Source organism: Perna viridis, chromosome 6 (genome assembly GCF_037379345.1).
Source record: "Perna viridis isolate PV_CMFRI_1.1 ecotype Kerala chromosome 6, ASM3737934v1, whole genome shotgun sequence".
Classification (NCBI taxonomy): domain Eukaryota; kingdom Metazoa; phylum Mollusca; class Bivalvia; order Mytilida; family Mytilidae; genus Perna; species Perna viridis.
In genome coordinates, this window is record NC_142450.1 from 13,362,254 (window position 1) to 13,380,989 (window position 18,736).

Sequence of the window (18,736 nt, forward strand, 5' to 3'; positions counted from 1 at the left end):
CTGAATAAATGCAATGATGCAGGAATCAAATAATGGCCTTTTTATATAGAGAAATCATCATTGAGTGAAATCATATTGTCGGTTATTTTTACATGCGAGCTTCTGATGTTTTCCGTTTTGCCTGATTCCTACAAAAACATACACATAAGAACTAGGGTCAGACAAGTTTTAATGTTAAAGAACGACTACTAGTATATTTGTTATCGTTTACTTGTTTATTAAAATATAAACATTGTCAAAACAATGTTTTCCAATGTTTGGATCATATCACTAATATTACAACATCTACTATTGGGAATTCCTAATATGATTGGCTGATAACGTTCAGTGCAAAATAATATATGATATGTCATTGAAAAATAAATCTCTGATTTATCGATCCTTCCCACAAGTCTTTGTACCATTATACTGATCACGTGGATTCGTTCGATATATACTCGTATCATATCAGCGTTTCCTCTTACGTTTCGTTCACATTGAATATTGGAAATTCATCTACAAGACCATTCAACGGAATTTTTAAATTTACAAACTTAAAGATGAAATTAGTTTCAATTTTAGCAGTATGCACAGTTTTGGTTTTATCAACATCAGCATACTATATAGGTAAGTTGTTTGTGTTCAGTTATTTTATATTTTGTTTACTTTATTTTCTATAGTAAATTTTACAATATCTATTTATATATTTTAATTTAAAGTTTTAGGAGATTGTATTTTAATTTTTTTTTTTCTAAAGTTAATCATGGAATTTTAAGATATTTTTATTTGTACAGTTAAAAACATTAGTTTAGGATGAAATTCAAAATATGCAAATTCCATAATTTTTTTATTGCATTACGTAAATTGGTAGACCTAGGGTACGGGAAGCAACTCTTGAAATCAATGATATGCTTGTATCATATTCAGTTTCATCAAAGCCTACCAAGCTTTCATTTGAAACAGAATGAAGTCAATCCGAGTAACTTTGATGCTTACATGAGATTGATGTAAAATGCTAAATACAAACGTTTCAATAATTTTTAAGAGTTGTGTCCCTTCCCCTAGGTCTACCTCCTTAAATTAGATATTGATTGAAACTTATAATTCGCAGTTTCGCAGTTAGAACTATCGAAGACCCAAACGAGAGTAAAATTGTCATGAATACTAAAAAGTTTGTTTGGCTTTAGAATGATAATTTGACACTGGAAAATATATCGATACATGAAATATTAACTTTTATTTCTTTTTCGCTTGAAAAGTATTTATTTTGCTTTTTTAAAACAAATGTTACAAGACTAAGATGTCAAGGTAAATTTTGTACGTTCACAATATTACATTCATGTATAGAAAGTTCACTACGGTAAAAGACGTTAAAACATATGTTTTCTGTATTCTGTCAGTAACATTGACCACAACATTGCATTCAATCCCTTGATGACCGGAATATAACAGTACACTCCATAGTGGAGCCACTTTCCTCGTCATTTCCAATGAATTCCGACATAAAAATCATTCCCTCTGATAAATCAGTATCATTTTGATCTGAAATATGAATCATAAATCCATTCTTGAACGCCAGTTGAGAATACTTCAGGATATTGTTGAATATAAAAGCTTTATACCGGAAATTGAAGCCAGGTTGAAGTAGACGATAATTGGACCTGTCTTTCCGGTATTTCCGGCAAAGGGACAATAGATGGTATTAACATCCGTCAAATATTCGCAATAAGTCTACTTAATCGCAACATTTGAATTATGAAAAGTCTTGTGATGAATTACTGCTGTGCATTGAAAAGTTCCGCAAGTTTCTTTTATCTAGATATTGTAAAGTGTATTATTTTGACAGGTATTGTTATAAAGACTTTAATTTTATACTTTGATATATATTAGCAAATTGAAAATGGTAAGTATCGGTGGTGTTCTTTTACGGAGGCGTTTATTGTGTACCATTTCTAATATTGGCATCATACCACTGAGTAGTTAAAAAGACTAAAAGTAAAAATTTGCTTTCATCGCAATTAATTAAAAGTCGATTTTGATTATATTTGAAAATTTATTTTTTCATACATTTATTTATTTGATTCGGACAAAACTATTGGTTGAGGTTAGAATCTAAACAGGTAAATGTAAAGAAATATTGGAAGAAACGTGATAAGTTTTTGGATTTCTGAGATAAATATGTGGGTCTATTAAAAATTATTTATGTGATCATTGAATAAGGGTAACAACAAAATTACAGAACATAAATCCGATTCATAATCAATCAAGTTCAAAATCAATTTTGCAAAATAAATACTACACCACCGGAGCAGCTGTACGCAATAGTCCTGACATGGTACAGGCATTCCAAATGAAATGGTGGGTTAAATCTAGGTTTTACAGCGCTCTTAACCTCCCTCATCCATTGCGATGTGACTATACCAGTGGTGATTAAAAAGCATTTTCACACTACTGTCAAAATTCGTAAATCAGCGGTCACGTCAGCACAAAAACAATTTACTAAGAACAATCATTACTCATTATTTTAGAAAAAAAACTGAGTACTTTAAAGCAAGGAATGATATCTAAAAAAAAGGGAATTCGGTAAGAGATCTTTTAATTTTAAGACGCATGTCCTCATATCTATGATTTATGAGCCTGTTACGCAGATATTTATGGTTTTCAAGGAAATCAGAGTCGTTAGTACTTGCGCTAACGTAGCGAGTCAATTATGAAATATAAACACCATATGCAGGAGATGAAGGAATAATGTTGCAATGAAAATGATATTTTCATTCTCCCCTTTTCTTTCATACTTATTTACGTTAAAAGCCGTCGTTATGCATAAAAGTGATTTTGATCGGAGTCATGTTTGGATGTCTTCATGTGTTCAATTACATTTCAGATGGAGATATTCCTATGTAAATGATTTTAGTGCTGCTAATAAGAGGATACTCATTGAAACACGAATAGAGCATACGGAATTTTGCAACATTAATATGATTAGTATTTTTGCATGTATACAATATAATCTAGCCTTAACTCAAAGTTACAGCATATTATAATGATTCATAATGCAATCAATATGGTCGGAGGATCAGCAATGTCCTATATATGTGTAGAATGTAAGACCAGAACCATGAATGGGTAGATCAAATTCTGACCCAAGTGACGAAATTTGTCAACGCAAAAGTAGACGATTAAACAAGTGCGGAGGTGCTATTTTGTCTTTGAATACGCAGATGGATATGATGTTTTATTTATTTATTTATTTATTTATATATTTATTTATCTAATTCATTAATAATATTTAGGAAGAATATTGGTTGCGTAGAAATTACCTTTTCCCAGAAGAAAGTCTCGCACATTTTCCTAATCGAATGAGACTTCGCACATAGCAATATGACGGAACACCGTTAACAAAGAATGAGGTCCGTCGATCATAAGCGTAGCCGAAAATCATATTATTTTTTTTTCTAACTTAGAAATCGAACACACCTCGTTAGATAATGTATAACCAACTATTTTCAAACTATTTTTCAATTTGTGGGCTTATCATGGCGTGATCGGCGATGTATTGAAAATATGTGATAAGAAGTCAAATATATTATTTGCCATTTACTTCGTATTGTGTCAGTTATATCTTGAAAGAAAGCATTTTATGAAGATAATGGAACAATGATTTCTGATTGATGGTTAACCAGTCCACAACTATTTGCGATAATTAAATTTTGAAAATTAGATTTGACAATGTTTGCTATTCTTAAAAGTGTAAAAAAAACCCTTCAATTTGTTATTTAGGCATGAGAGGCTATTATTATAATCTAATTTGCATATGTTATATTATTCAATTCCGAAATTATTCTTGGATTATTTCAACACATTATTCCTGGTTGATGGGAAATTGCCTCTATGTAAGATAATGGATTTGTAAATGAAAAACTTTTTTGTTTGTTTGTTGTTTTTTTTATTTTAATTTATCTTACTATTTTTTGTTGCCGTGATATTACAATTTGTTGCATGGACTTTCCTTATTTGACCATTCATTTTGATTTTTAGTTCCGTAAATTTGTTATTACTCTTCATGTTTTCAAAGCAAAAAAAATATATTGAATCAATGTATTTACTCAAGTACATGTTTGCTCATTTTCATATACTGCTGATGCATTTAAGGCACCTACCACCTACACTCAAAAGAGAACTCCTACATTGGTATCTTAATTTCATCCTACACGAGGTTAATTAATTAATGAAAATCAATATGTCTCTTGACATAAATTCGATGTATAAGAAACATAAATCGAACATTCATCAAGTTATAAAAGATTTAAATTAAATTAATTTCATGTATATTATGAAAACTAGCGATTTGATCATAATACAGAGAAACCTGTCTAATCCGAGCCCTGAATAATCCGAAAACCTTTCCGAAAAGATACTTTTCTCTACGGCTTTATATCAATCTAGATGTGTTTTGAAGCTAGCTAGACCGAAAACCTCTCCAACGCGAACCAATTCTAAAGTCATCACAAAACATATACAAATTTTATTGAACAATTTTCAGTTTCCACGTAACATTGTAGTAAGCAATGATTGAACAATTTACATTGTCGACTCGCTTATTCTACCAACAAACCTGGTCAATGCTCCCAAATATTCATTGATTCCGGGTTGGTCATTTCCTTTTGTTTCTTGTGTGTGTGTGTGTTATTTTGCTTAGGTTTAGATACATATGTATTTCTATTTATACGACGTTTATAACTTTACAAAGACATCATCATACTTCAGTCCTCCCGTGTGTATTTTTCATATACAACTTTCAAATTAGAAAAAAAAGAATCAGTCATCTGTAATATGTTTCACACGCGCATTTATCGGTAAAGCCAGACATTTCTCCCACGGAATGTCTCCCTTTCGTGTCGTTATTGACGTAAACGGTTAGACCGTTTAAACCTTGCTTTTGTTTTTAAATTTGAATCAACTTCGAATCGCTAGTACTTTATTTAGCTCATTGCATCTTTCGCAAAATTGATGTAAGGCTCTTTAAGAGCGCTGATCGAAAATCCAATTCCCTCAGATGAAGCTTTCATCTTCTCCAGCTTAACAATATTAGATAGATTCTAGCTGTCGTTAAATAAATACAGCAAACAAGACTTAATTGAGTAAATTGAATGCTATTCGTCAGAAGCTGCATTTAATCTTTGAAAACTGTAAATCGATGTCTTGGTATAGAATTCTATTACACTAACACTAGTCAGTCAATATGAGACAATTGTGGACAGTAAGCTACAGTATTGACGATTCAAGCCGGTTATTACAGTAAGAACTAAATAGATGATAGAAAATTAGTATTACAGTGAAAGAGTAATCAAGGGAACCAAGATTCTTACCTGAAACCTGTCTAAACCGAACCTTTTTTGAACTTTCAAATTGGTTCGGTTTAGAGAGGTTTACGGTTTAACAATGGTTCAATATATATATTTAAATTAATATAGAGGTAATTTAAAAAAGTGTTTAGACGGGTTTTCAGATTACTCAATGTTAAGTGTAGACAGGTTTCAATGTATAAAGAATTATAAATGTAATTGGCAAAAAACATAAGCTTCCATTTTCTTATTCATAAACAAGAAATAATGAATTTTCTGATAATTACTGAAGCGTGTGAGGACTTTACATTTTTATTTAGAGTACCTCCCACCATTTCGTTTGAAGTGAAACAAAATCTCGATCAAAAAGTGTTGATGCGCTTGCTTAAAGGCACATCTAAAAGTACATATTGAAAGGCGAATTTTAATGGTAGAAATTACAAATTTTATAAAGCATATTTACTCCATGAAGAATAATCAATATTCGATACCTAGTTGAATCTTTCAACTATTGATTTAGAAGTTTTTTTAAAGCTTAAGGACATAATATTTGCTCTTATTTCGTTAAAAAAAATTTGTTCATCTGATTAACTGAATATGAATTTTAACAAACTAATCTATAGAAACAGTTACTGGCAACACATTTGGTTTCAAGAAGGAAAACACTTATAACTTTAAAAAAGGCAAACTGATTCTCATCTACATATCAACACCCCTGTTTTAGTTTTAGTTCATTTCCTGTCATATATTTCCTTTCCTCGTTTGTCTACCCTGGACTTGACTTTTTATGAGCAACTCGGCGGCTGTTTCTAGAAAAGCAGAGGACGCTTACCCTACCGGTGCACCTGGTCCATGCTCCCAGTTTTTAGTGGAGTCCCAGTTGCTCATTTGCTTTTGTTACTTTGTATATATGATTTTAGTTACTCTGTGTTCTTTGTTGTGCTTGTCTATTTTCCATGTCTGGTCTTTGTCCCTGGATTGGATTCTATTGATAACCGCTATAACCTTGATTCCCTTGATTACTCTTTTAATGTTTCCATTGTATATTTTGGCAGCAAATGAAGGGAGAAACTGTCGGCATCTAAATTTGTGTAAACAGTTTCAGTGATAGCAAATTAAACAATTCATCATCATATACATGTAATGATATCTATTGAGCGCTTTAACGATATCTTTAATTAAATGGTTTGTGAGTAAAAAGTTAAAAAAATCCCAGAAGAATGAACCCTTTGTTGTTCATTTGGGGTCATTAGATGACATGTAACCGTCTTCAGTACTTTTACATCAACATTTTTGATACAATATTAAATTGTATTTCTTCGAAGGCCTCACAAATAACATATTATGTTATTATTAAAATGTTAAAATGACATCCGGTCGTTTTTGTATAAGTTCTTAAGGAAATTGTACAGGAAATTTGAGACATTTGTTTGTAGAAAAATATGAACGTCATTATATTTAGTACTTAAATGTTGTAATATATACTTAAGTCTTTGCAACGTGATATTATTGTCAATAAATCTAAAGTACAGACATTTTTATTAGAATACTCACTGCTACTTGACATTCAAGTTATCGTTTCAACCTTTGGCTATAAGATATAAGTTTACCGCTCGCTTATTGAAAACAAAAACAAAACAACAAAACAATAAATGAAAAAAAAGAAGCAAAAACAATAAATAGATACAAGCTTAATTAAATTATCTTTAAAATATAAACAATAGGAATAGTAGTACCTTCTAGTACCAAGAACTAAAGTCTTGGAAGTGTAGTGTTTTAGTCCACCATGCTAAATGGTATGGTAGACCTCATATTGCCTTACCACAACCGAAGCAATGGCTGGACAATTTACTCCTCTGAAGTACCTCAGAAAGTTTACCGTCTGACTTCAAAACGTTTAAATCGGTTTTTCCCCATCTAGGTCTGTTTTGTTCTGGCCAACTTTTCACAGCAATCGGGTTCTGATTGGGATTTAGTAAACCTTTGAAGGAACCAATTTCTTACTAATTATATCATAAACAATCAAATATGAAATACACACAAAACGTTCCATGTTCCCAAGCAAGCCTGTATGAACAATATGTATACCATTGATGCTTCCTTTTAAAGCACTCAAACTTAAAAATTTTGATTGGATGTGTTATTTGACGTATATTTGTCATAAAAATCGTCGCTTTTGTATACTTTTCTATTGAGCTGATGATAAAGTATGAAACAAAAATAAACTGGAACAATATATTTCTTTATCTTTAAGAATTAAAGACTTAATCAGAGAAAACAGTATTTTCAATGGCTTATGTATTAGATCGATTGAATACGTCTTACGTCAACGCTCATATGTAACAAAACGGACAAGAAATTTAGGAATTTAGAAAAACAAATAAACAACATTAAAGAACCACAAATTTGTTTAATTAATAAGCTTGGAACAATTATGGGATTCCGCTTAATATCAGTAGTATCTTTTATAATATTGATTTTTGAGCACACGGATTCTTATTATTTTTACAATACTGAATGAAGTTTACCGGAAAAAAAAAAGAAAAAAAAACCGCGAAAAAAACTTTTATTGATTGATCACTTCTCGCGAATTTGCGATATTCTAAATTCTAAAATCCGTTTGCTGTAAGTAGATGTGTTTTAGCAACATTTACCATCGTTTTAATTGGTTAAGCCAGCACAGCAAACCGTGGAAAGCAGTCCAGAAGAAGAACATTGGTGATAATTTGTTACTACTACATTTTACTTATCAAATGACGCTGTTGATTGTTCAATTGGTAAATGAACGTGCTTACATGTACTTAGTTTCACGTTTTCTCAAGTTACAGTGCTGGGGAAGAAAACGTTAGTCTTTTACATGTATCACATGACAAAAACAGGGCTAATGATTAAAAAAACAAATGCCTTAATTTATTGTATATTTAATGGACCAACAGGCAAGATTAACTGCGCATTTTATCAGTCAATTATTGACATATCTAGATAGTAACTTTTTATAAGAGTACATTGTACATTGAACTCAAACTGTCGTTAGATGACAAAATTGACTTATGTAATCACCATGATTTTCGTCTCAAGTATCAATCGTCTAATTACGAAAACGTAGTAATCATAAATACATAATACTTTTTGCGAAAACGTTACATTCATTTGTTTTGCTTCATTCTACTAAACTGTTTATCAGTTTTAGAAACTGTCTAATAATAAAATTTGCAGTTGAAAAGGTACAATATATTTATTGACAGGAAACCCCAGTCACTGTCAAACTCATTTGTCTTAGTAAGATATGTCTATTAAAAGTCAATCTCTGTATGAATCAGGCAGTTGACAAAATCAGGTATGAAAGTAACCTTCCACTTCGACTATTTGCAAAATCAGAATGCAGAGATTCAAATGCAAATAACACTGCCAAAAGACTCAATTTTCTTATATTAAATAACAATGTCTAGATAAAAATAAAACAGTGGTGCTTTCAAACTGTTAAGACACCCTAGGTGAACGTTTATAGATCGGCTGGTTTAAGAATAATCAAGGGAACCAAGGTTATAGCGGTAATCAAAAGAATGTATTCTAGGGACAAGGACCAGACATGGAAAACAGACATACACAACAAAGAACATAAAGTAACTAAAATCATACAAAGTAATATAAGTAAATGAGCAACTCGGACTCCACTAAAAACTAGGAGCATGGACCAGGTGCACCGGTAGGGTAAGCGTCCTCTGCTTTTCTAGAAACACCCACCGAGTTGCTCATAAAAAGTCAAGTCCGGGGTAGACAAACGAGGAAAGGAAAACCATGACCCGTTGAATAATTCAGTTGTCATGGTGCTGATGGATACACCATAACGATCCACGAGTTCATAATGACGACCATAAAAATTTCTGAAGTGATGACTTCAATCTTGTAGCAACATAACCCTGTTCCAGAAGCCTATTTGTTAGAGTTCTAGCGCGATACAAAAAGTCTGCGTAGTTTCGGCAACCTCTGGCATAACGTATGAGTTGAGATATGAACACTCCATACGCAGGAGCCGAAGGGATGTTGCCACAGATGAAAGGAAAGATGACAATTCTGAATGAAAAATCATCACGTTTGTCGTAAAGTTTGGTCAATAGTTTTCCTTTACCATCGATTTCTAAGTGTAGGTCAAGATATGAGGCTGACTTCACAGTGTCTGTAGTAAGATTTTGTTTTACATATTGCATAATTCTTACGCAGACCTGTAATAAATGTATCCCTGCAGAAATATGCGGAAAATATCAAATGCATGTACTGCATATTTTGATTTTAAAAACGGAACCTTATATTCATGTATTGGCATGTTATACAATTTAGACAACACACCACTAACTTTAGAACGAATTTACATATAATGAAGACATAACTTTTTGTAGGTCTAAATTATTATGGAGATGGCATTTCTGTTTACTTCTTGTAGTCCTTAGTTTGTAAATTTGTGTAATTTATATTCAGTTTCTTTATTTTCGTTGTTCCAAGGGACTCAGATATTTTTGAACTGATTTTTAGGTTAATTTAATTGTGTAATATGTTTTCCACAATGGCCAGATTTAAAGGGGGAGGGTCATGATCACGCAAAAGTACTTTAATTCCACCGCATTTCCTGCACCTGTACCACGTCAGGAATGTTTGGCCTCTGTATCTCTTGCTTCATTTTCACCTTTATATTTTTTGTTACTAGAGTATAGAGTGAACAACCTTTCACTATACCTGTTTATAATTATGTTTTGGGGCCAGCTACAGCCCTATCCTGTGGTATGAAGGTTTCCTTGTCGCTCAATAAAGACCAACGAGAGGCCTTGGACTGACATATTCATCCCGGTGGGGTTGTTACAAAAACAAATCAAGACTTCATACAAGACCAAGGATAAAGAAGTCAAAAGGAGTGCTTGGAAAGACAGATGTGAATTTGTAGATTCTATGGCCAGAGAGACAGAAGAATCTGCCATCAGGGGTGAAATGAGAACAGTATACAAAACCAAAAACCAACTATGTGGTACAGTGAAAGTACAAACTGCACAGGTCAAAGACAAACAAGGCAATACATTGACTACAGAGGAAGAACAAGCTAAACGCTGGATAGAGCACTTCAAAGAAGTTTTGAATTGCACCGATCCAATATTTATAGCAGATCCAACACCAGTTGGTGAAGATGCCAACATAGATACTGATCCACCAACTTTAGACGAAGTGCAAAAAGCCATTAAATCGCCGAAGAACAACAAAGCCGCTGGAATTGACTCCATCAGTGCAGAATTACTAAAAGCTGATATCAACACCTCAAGCAGAGTACTTCACAACCTATTTACAAACATCTGGAAAAATGATCGCATACCACCTGACTGGTCGAAAGGTCTTAATGTCAAAATTGCGAAAAAAGGAGATTTGCTGAACTGTGACAACTAGAGAGGAGTAACATTACTGCCAGTTCCAAGTAAAGTTTTTTGTAAGATCGTTCTTGCCAGAAGATGATGCAGTAGACAAGAGGCTAAGAGAAGAACAAGCTGGCTTCATGAAAGGATGTGGATGCATAGACCAAATATTCCCGCTCCGTAACATCATAGAGCAGGTACGGGGACACAATTAATTTTCACACATGAGTTTATTATAGCATTTTTCAAATTAAAAAAAATCTACCGCTTCAAATCAAATGAAATTTTGGGAGCTGAATAAACCATCTTACCTTAAACTTCCATCACAAAATTAGAAATTTTCACCATCATTTTTCAATTTTAACTACCTCAACACATTAACCCCCTCAAAGTTGACCCAAACTGGCTTCTAAAGGCCAAAAAGTTGACCTTTTCTGACCTCATCATATCACACCCGATATGTATTTTTTTTTATTAATTCAAGACATCTGTTAAATTATTTCCATTATTCTTCTTTCTATTGAACCAAAAAAGAATAATAAATTCTAAAGGTAAGGTTGTCTAAATAATTTAAAAAAAATACCCTGTTAAAATAGGAACTGTAGAAGAGAATGGACTATGCCTCTTTTCATCAACTTTATCGATTTGCAGAAGGCATTTGATAGCGTCCACAGAGAAACCTTGTGGAAATTTCTAGGAACATATGGAATTCCATCAAAGATTACCAACTTGATTGAACTTTTCTACACCAACTTTGAATATAGTGTCATTCTGTTAAATGCCATCTCTCAACCATTCAATGTAAGATCTAGTGTAACACAAGGCTGTATATTGTCACCAATACTGTTCCTTATGACCATAGAGTGGATCCAACGGAAAACCACAAGAACAAGTCATGGGATACAATGGACAATGTTTAGCAATCTCGACGATCTGGATTTTGCAGATGACCTTGCAAAAATATCAACATCAAGACAACACTTACAAGTGAAAACAAATTCTTTGAATAACTATGCAGAAGAGACTGGCCTAAATATAAACACCACCGAGACCAAAGTGATGGCCATCAACAAGACAATTACCAACCCAATCACTTTTAACAAAAAGCCAGTAGAAACAGTTGAAGACTTCACATATTAAGGCAGCATAATAAGCTCTGACAACGGCACAAAGAAAGACATCCAGGCAAGATTATTGAAAGCTCGAACTGCCTTTGCAAGATTAAAACCTGTATGGAATTCAAAAGTATACAGGAAGAGAACAAAAATACGCATATACAACAGTAATATCAAGCCAGTGCTGTTGTATGGGTCAGAATGTTGGCGCATCATTCAGAGGGACTTGCAGAAATTAGAAGTTTTCCAAACAAATGCCTAAGAAGAACCCAGGGTATAATTTGGCCAGAGAAGATAACAAACGAAGACCTGTTAAGAATGTGTAAATGCCATTCCATTGCAACAGACCTAAAAAAAGCTTCAGATGGCTAGGCCACGTATTCAGAATGCCAAATGACTGCCTGCCAAAAATTGCCCTACGATGGACACCACCTGGCAAGAGGAAACCGGGCAGACCTCGCACCACCTGGAGGAGAACAGTGCTGGCAGAGCTAGAAGAACTTGGTTACAGCCTTAGCGAAGCTCAATACCTGGCCCAGGACAGTCTTGTAATGGCCTTATGTCCCACTGGGGATGAAGAGGATAGGTGAGATGAGGGGTTGTTACCTCTTTGACATATACAGCATACCTATTCTCGTTACATTGATTTACAAAAATAAAAAGTAGTATAACTATTCTGAAGATCGAAAAAAATTAGTACAGAGTAGGAAATGTACATTAATTTATCAACTGTAGACGGCTACACGACACATTAAGTGTTTACTCCCTGAGGAAAGGTAAGATAACTACGGCTATACGAATCTGAAGTACCACTCGTTGGTCTTGGCTGGCAAAATTAAGCGCTAATATCGATTTAAACAAAATTTTACATTTTACAATTTCTACCAGTCCTTCTTTGTTCAGATCGATGACATCACAGTTGAATCAGTCATCAGAACAAGGCATACTAACCCATCCATTCCAGAGCACCTGATGTCACTCCGGAATTTATTTTTGAGTTGCAAATGCTTCACATTTATTGTATACTGTGTTTCTTTTTGTCTTCTTGTTGTCAGTGTGTTTATGGATTACCCCTCTTCCTATTTTCACATTTTGGTGATGCAATATGAGTCTGAAATCCTTTTTGCCGATATATATTATATATGAAGTGTCACATAACAATGTCTGTTGACCAGAGCTTTTTGCTACGCTGACAATAATAAAATTATATAATCAATTAGCCAAGGTTAGGTGCCTAAGGTGCCTACGTGGGCAGATTTCATAAAATAAGATGCAGAATGGACAGTCAGTATACATGGAGTTTTGAATGTCCTGGAAGAGATTGTCTAAATACATTAAAAATCAAGTCGATGCCCAGAGGAATACAAGTAGTCAGACAAAAATAATAATATATAATCATTTTACTTTGATTTCCAATCGTATGCAACCGATCATATTTACAAACAGTATCAAAATATGCAACAATGCCCTTCGATTCCATAATATCCCTTGTAGGTTTACGTTAGCAAGCAAACTGTCGTAATTATTCTCCTATTATATGTGACAAGACCTTTGTCAGATCAATTCAATCTAAATTGACTTTCAAATTTCGGCTTCATAGAAAATACTGGCAATAGGAAGTCGTCTATAGATTTTATGTAATTCCTTTAGGAGGGATAAGGTATAGATTCCCATATAATAATGAAAGTCTAGATCTATACCTTAACAAATATTAATATGTTGATGATATCCTTTGACCCGATAATGGGACAAGTGGAATTGACAATAAATTCAAACACACTAATATTCACCAACAGTTTAGCAAATAATTTGAAAAAAAAGTGCGAACAAGAAGCAAGAAAATAGAGATATGTACGCCCGATAGTTTCCAAGTCTAGGGTGTTTGAAATTGCTCATTCTTTTTTCTTAAACACGTTTCTGCACCTAAACCAATAATGTTATATCATGGCAATCCACTGGTGCGATGAAAAAAAAAATACTTACAGTATGTGTAAACCGAACACATTCTAGAATTTGAAAAAGTTTGGTTACGACATGTGAGCGGTTCAAAATACATTTTAATTGACATACAAGGCCTTTAAAGAATAACCACTTCAGACAGGTTTTTGCATTTTTCAGGTTCCTATGTAAACATTTTTTATTGTACTTGCTTTATGTATGATTGGGACCATGCGTTTATTCATTTAAAATTGAAGTTTTGTATTTCCCAATTTTTGTTTTGTCTTGGTATCTTCTTCGTTTCGTTTTTTTCTTCTGGTTCGTTTTGTTTGCTTTGTATTTGTTGATTTTTTTTCTGGTTTGATTGAAAAAAAGCACTTGTTCAAATCCTCAGAAAGTCTTGACAAAGATGTCGAAGCTATTTGTTTATTCAATGTATATTGACTTCGTTAAACAGAGTCTGAAGTAAATACCAATATCTACCCACGTATTATTTACTACCAAAACATGTATAATCACTTAATTAATTAACAGTAGATTTCAGGACAATGCCAGGACTATATCATATCTTTATTTGATCCAATCTCCTATCAATACGATGCATTAGTTCTCGTTTGTTTGCATAGTCGATGATATTATACAGTTTGTAGGCTGTATGGCGGATAATCGAAACACTGTCAACTTTAGGTTGTTCATTTCAGCCCGTTGTGTCAATCTATTAACAAAAGGAGACCTTGTGACAATAAAGGTCAGAAATCGTAATAAACGCACATAAACGGTAAGCTACACTAACATTAAACAAATGTAATAATTCTATCTCAGACTTGTGATACGTTTTTACACATACGATAAATATATGTATTATAAATGATTTCTATTTGATATTTGTTAAGATGAAACCTAAATCCATCCCGTCTTCTGCAATACAGTCTTGTTGCAATATTTTCATTCCTTTTCCGTGCTTAAAAATATATGTGTTGTACGGTTTTTCATTACAAGAGAACTGAATAAAAACAAAACTAGTTCCAAGAAGCTTCTTTTGTCTTAGTAACTGAGTATGTACTTAATCCACGTCACAACAGGATACAATTTGAACCAATTTTTTTTTTCTTACAGCAGAATGTACTACGTCCGTAATTTCAAGATCTCAATGATTGTCTTCAAGACGTTCATGAATAAAACCGTGAATTGACTATAAAATAAGAAAGACAAAAGTAAAAGTTTAGGTTTTAAAATGAGAATACATCAATGGACAAAAAATAACGGAGAAAATAAATATATCCTGCAGATAAAAATGCAATCAATACATATTTTTTAAACATTTTTTAAACAATACGCATCAGTATAAATCGACTTAAAACCAGTAGCTAACCTTTTGAGCATTTTGAGCATCGGATGAACAGTTCCTGGCATTGCAAGATAGTAATGTACAATGTTTTAATACGTATTGCATGTTCTAGATTAAAAGTGTTATTTATTATTATTTTGTTTTATTGTGCTACAAATTACATTATTTGCTACATTAAAACGATGTATCCCTCACGTATCAAACACAATTACCGATTACCATGACTTAATCATCGACAACAATGGATACACAGTTCATTTAACATCTATAACAAGACTTAGCACGCAATGCAGGTATTAGTCCATTGTGTATCCGCTATAGAATAATACAAACACAAAAGTACAGATCAGTCACTTCACAATAAGAGATTGTATATAACTGACAAAAAAAGGAATATATTTTGTCAATGTATATTTCAAATCGCCGCCTTATGATTCGACCGGAAGGACATTTGTTCATTGAAGTGTAATTTGTTCAATGAAAACCTCACAACACAACTTACACTGATCTAAAACGTTATTCCTTTGTAGAAAATTGAATCATATAAGTTAGTCATACCTTCCTGTTTGCGCATGTCATGTCATGGTTTTTGCATTAAACTTACAAGCAGATCAGACGGAGAAGAACAGAAATAAAGAACAAAATTGAATATCGCGTTTTCATATCGAAAACTAAAAGCACCTTACGACCTTTATATCTATTTCGGAATTTTAAAATTTAAGTGAAATTTACATGTACTCGCTTTACAACAAATGAAACAAATTCCATTTGGTATTAAATTTGATGCAGTGTTTGTTGTAGCAGTAGCCGGGTAAATAAATTTGACTACAAACATTTTACAAGAAATTACAATTAATTACTGATATTTGAAAATGTGTTATTCAATACCATAGAAACGCATGCAATATTAGCATTAGTAAGATTGAATTCGGGTTTAGCACTTGATTTACCTTAATTGTATAGTTCTTATATTTCTGAGGCTTGAAATTAAATATTAGATCGCATAGTCGAGAAAGGGACGATCTTGCCCACTAATCACAACGAAAGTAATTACGGAATGAGATAACCGATATTTTAAAAAGAGACACAGACAACGGCTTCGTTAATACACGTCAAACTGAAGGTCTTTCAACATTATAAATTGACAAAGTGCTGTACAAAACACATTTATAATAGTGATTAGGAGAAACAAAGACAAAACAATAAAGCATTCGGAATATTCAACTAGCTATCCGTAACTGCCAGCGCGTTTTGAGTGTATATATAGATTCTTCTTTAGTCTCATTGGGATTACACGATTTCGCCACTCGAGATAATTAAATAGAAAATTTAACTATCGAGAGTGGAGAAATTTTGCAATCGCCATGAGAATTGGAGGAAATACTGTTTCTTCCATGAAATCTGTAGAAAACTCCAAATCTTAGATGGCGGGAAATCTCTTGCAGAAATTTAATCAACTCCCGGGGATTAAAAAGTCCCGATCATTTTTGATCAACGGCTGGAGAATCTCATTTTGCCTTCAGGTTGTATGTTTAGGTATTCCAATGTTGGAATCGGATGTATTATTGAATGAACTTTATGTTTGTCTGATAATTAAGTGTATTGTTGACCTTACTTTAAATGGGGATGAATAAGGCATTGTAAAATTGGTTTTACTCCCACCAAAGTTGTCATGCATATGTTTCAAAAAGTGTAAATCCTTCTAAACAGAACACCCTATGATATATAGAAATATTTGTCAAAGCCTTGATTTAGAAAGATTAAATTTCATTTATATTGATAAGAAGGAAATTAAGTGTCTGGTTGAAAAAAAGTTTACTTTATTAAGTGATTGGTTTTGGCAGGTAAAACAGTACAAGTACATGTAAGAGTCAGGCTAGTATATTACAGTGAAACCATTTAGACATTGATATTGATTCGGTTTACTAAGATTCAAAATTCATTTAAAGTAAATTAACAGGAGCAAAATGTTTTTGAAAGATTTGGGGTTCGGTTTAGACGGTTTTATAGTACATCGAATTCAAGTTATTAAGTAGCAGCCTTTGTAAGAATCATGCAAATTCTGTGATACACCTAAAACGGCTACACATTTTTATTTTTGTTATTTAGTTGCTTCATAGATCTTTAGTTGTTCAACCTGCCTGTTAATATGAGGTAATCTACATTAAAAATCACACAGTTTCAATTTATTTTTGTGTCAATTACAGAGTTATCTCTCTTAATTTTGAATTCTACAGTGCAGTCTATATTTTCTCCTAAGAGCACGTGTTATATAAAAGCCACATGTTAACTTCTGTGTACTGTAACATTTTGAACAAAATATCAAAAATAAAAATATGTAGGCTTTTCAACCATGAATCACATTTTGCACTTTTTTTACCTGAAGTGCTAGTTTTCAATAAAAACAATCAAATACTTGATTGGTATCATATTTAATAATAAAAAATCATTTAAAAAAATATACTGTTGAAGTGTTCAATATCCTGAATGCATATGTGAAGAATTAATAAAAGTTAATTTATTAGTCACAGTACCTCATCAACACGTTTACGTCAACAGTATTTTCTGTTTGCTTAATATACTTAAGCCACAAAATTGACATATTTGGGTGTACCAATCTGCCTGACTGTCACTTAGATATATATTTAATATACAGCGTTTGACATGAAGTCTGTGAGGGCAATTAAGCATTTGATTTCTGACACTCACAAAATATTCAACAGCGAAATAGTTTGCTTTTGTTTGTACACTGAAATCATGTGGTTTCACTTAACCACCCATACATCATTTAGAAGGTAATCATTACCTGACAGATGGAACAGTTTGCAAACACTACAGGTATAATATTGATATTCCTCATGATTACTTCTAGCAGGATCAACGGCTTCCTGTTTGGTTCGGAAATACGCCATCGTTATAGATAATTGGTGTTGTAAAACGTATAACATAATGATGTCAAGAAGGTGACATTTTTATTTCAAGAAAAAAAAAGTCATGTCAGAAATTGCAGAACAATCAATTTTTTATTCAAAGTAAGAAGGTACAATGGTTACATGTTTTTAACAAACACCTGTCATTTAACATATGATAGATATATCAGTGAAATCTTTCTAAACTGGACTCAGAAAAATCCGAAAACACCTGTCTTTAATGTATGACGAACTTTGATAAACCAAGCACCTGTCCGAACCAAACTAAACCGTATGGATAACATTTTAATAACCAGTATCGATGTGACAATTACTGTCTTGAAAACCTGGATATTACTTAAATGCTTTTTTTGAATACTGAAACCCTCAATTTCTGATTTATTCAACAGTCTGATTTTTTTTTCAAAAGTACATTTATTGAGTCGTCAGCTTTCATTTTTTTTCTTTCTCAACTTACTCTAACAACAACTTTAACAACCTCTAATTGATTGATACATTAACAGTCATTATTTCTAAAATTGACATTTCCATGGCAACTTGGTCATTTTTTGTCTCATATTCATGTTGTTTGTCAAATTTTGAGTGATTATGCAGCCCCAAGAGAGTCAACCTATGAAGTTTTGCATCTGAAAAGCAATCATGCTGCGCCAGCAATTTCGAAAAATAAATCAAATTAACTCTGAGTTCA

At 32.7% G+C, this 18,736-nt stretch overlaps 1 long non-coding RNA gene across 1 annotated transcript in view; it reads left to right on the top strand.

The window, feature by feature from the left end:
• The first annotated feature begins 407 nt into the window (after positions 1–407).
• The window catches only part of LOC148613719 (uncharacterized), a 68,325-nt gene continuing 49,996 nt past the window's right edge, over positions 408–18,736 (top strand). Inside the window, exon 1 of the long non-coding RNA XR_015923432.1 lies at positions 408–606. This is a non-coding gene — a long non-coding RNA (uncharacterized LOC148613719). The remainder of the gene's footprint in view (positions 607–18,736) is intronic.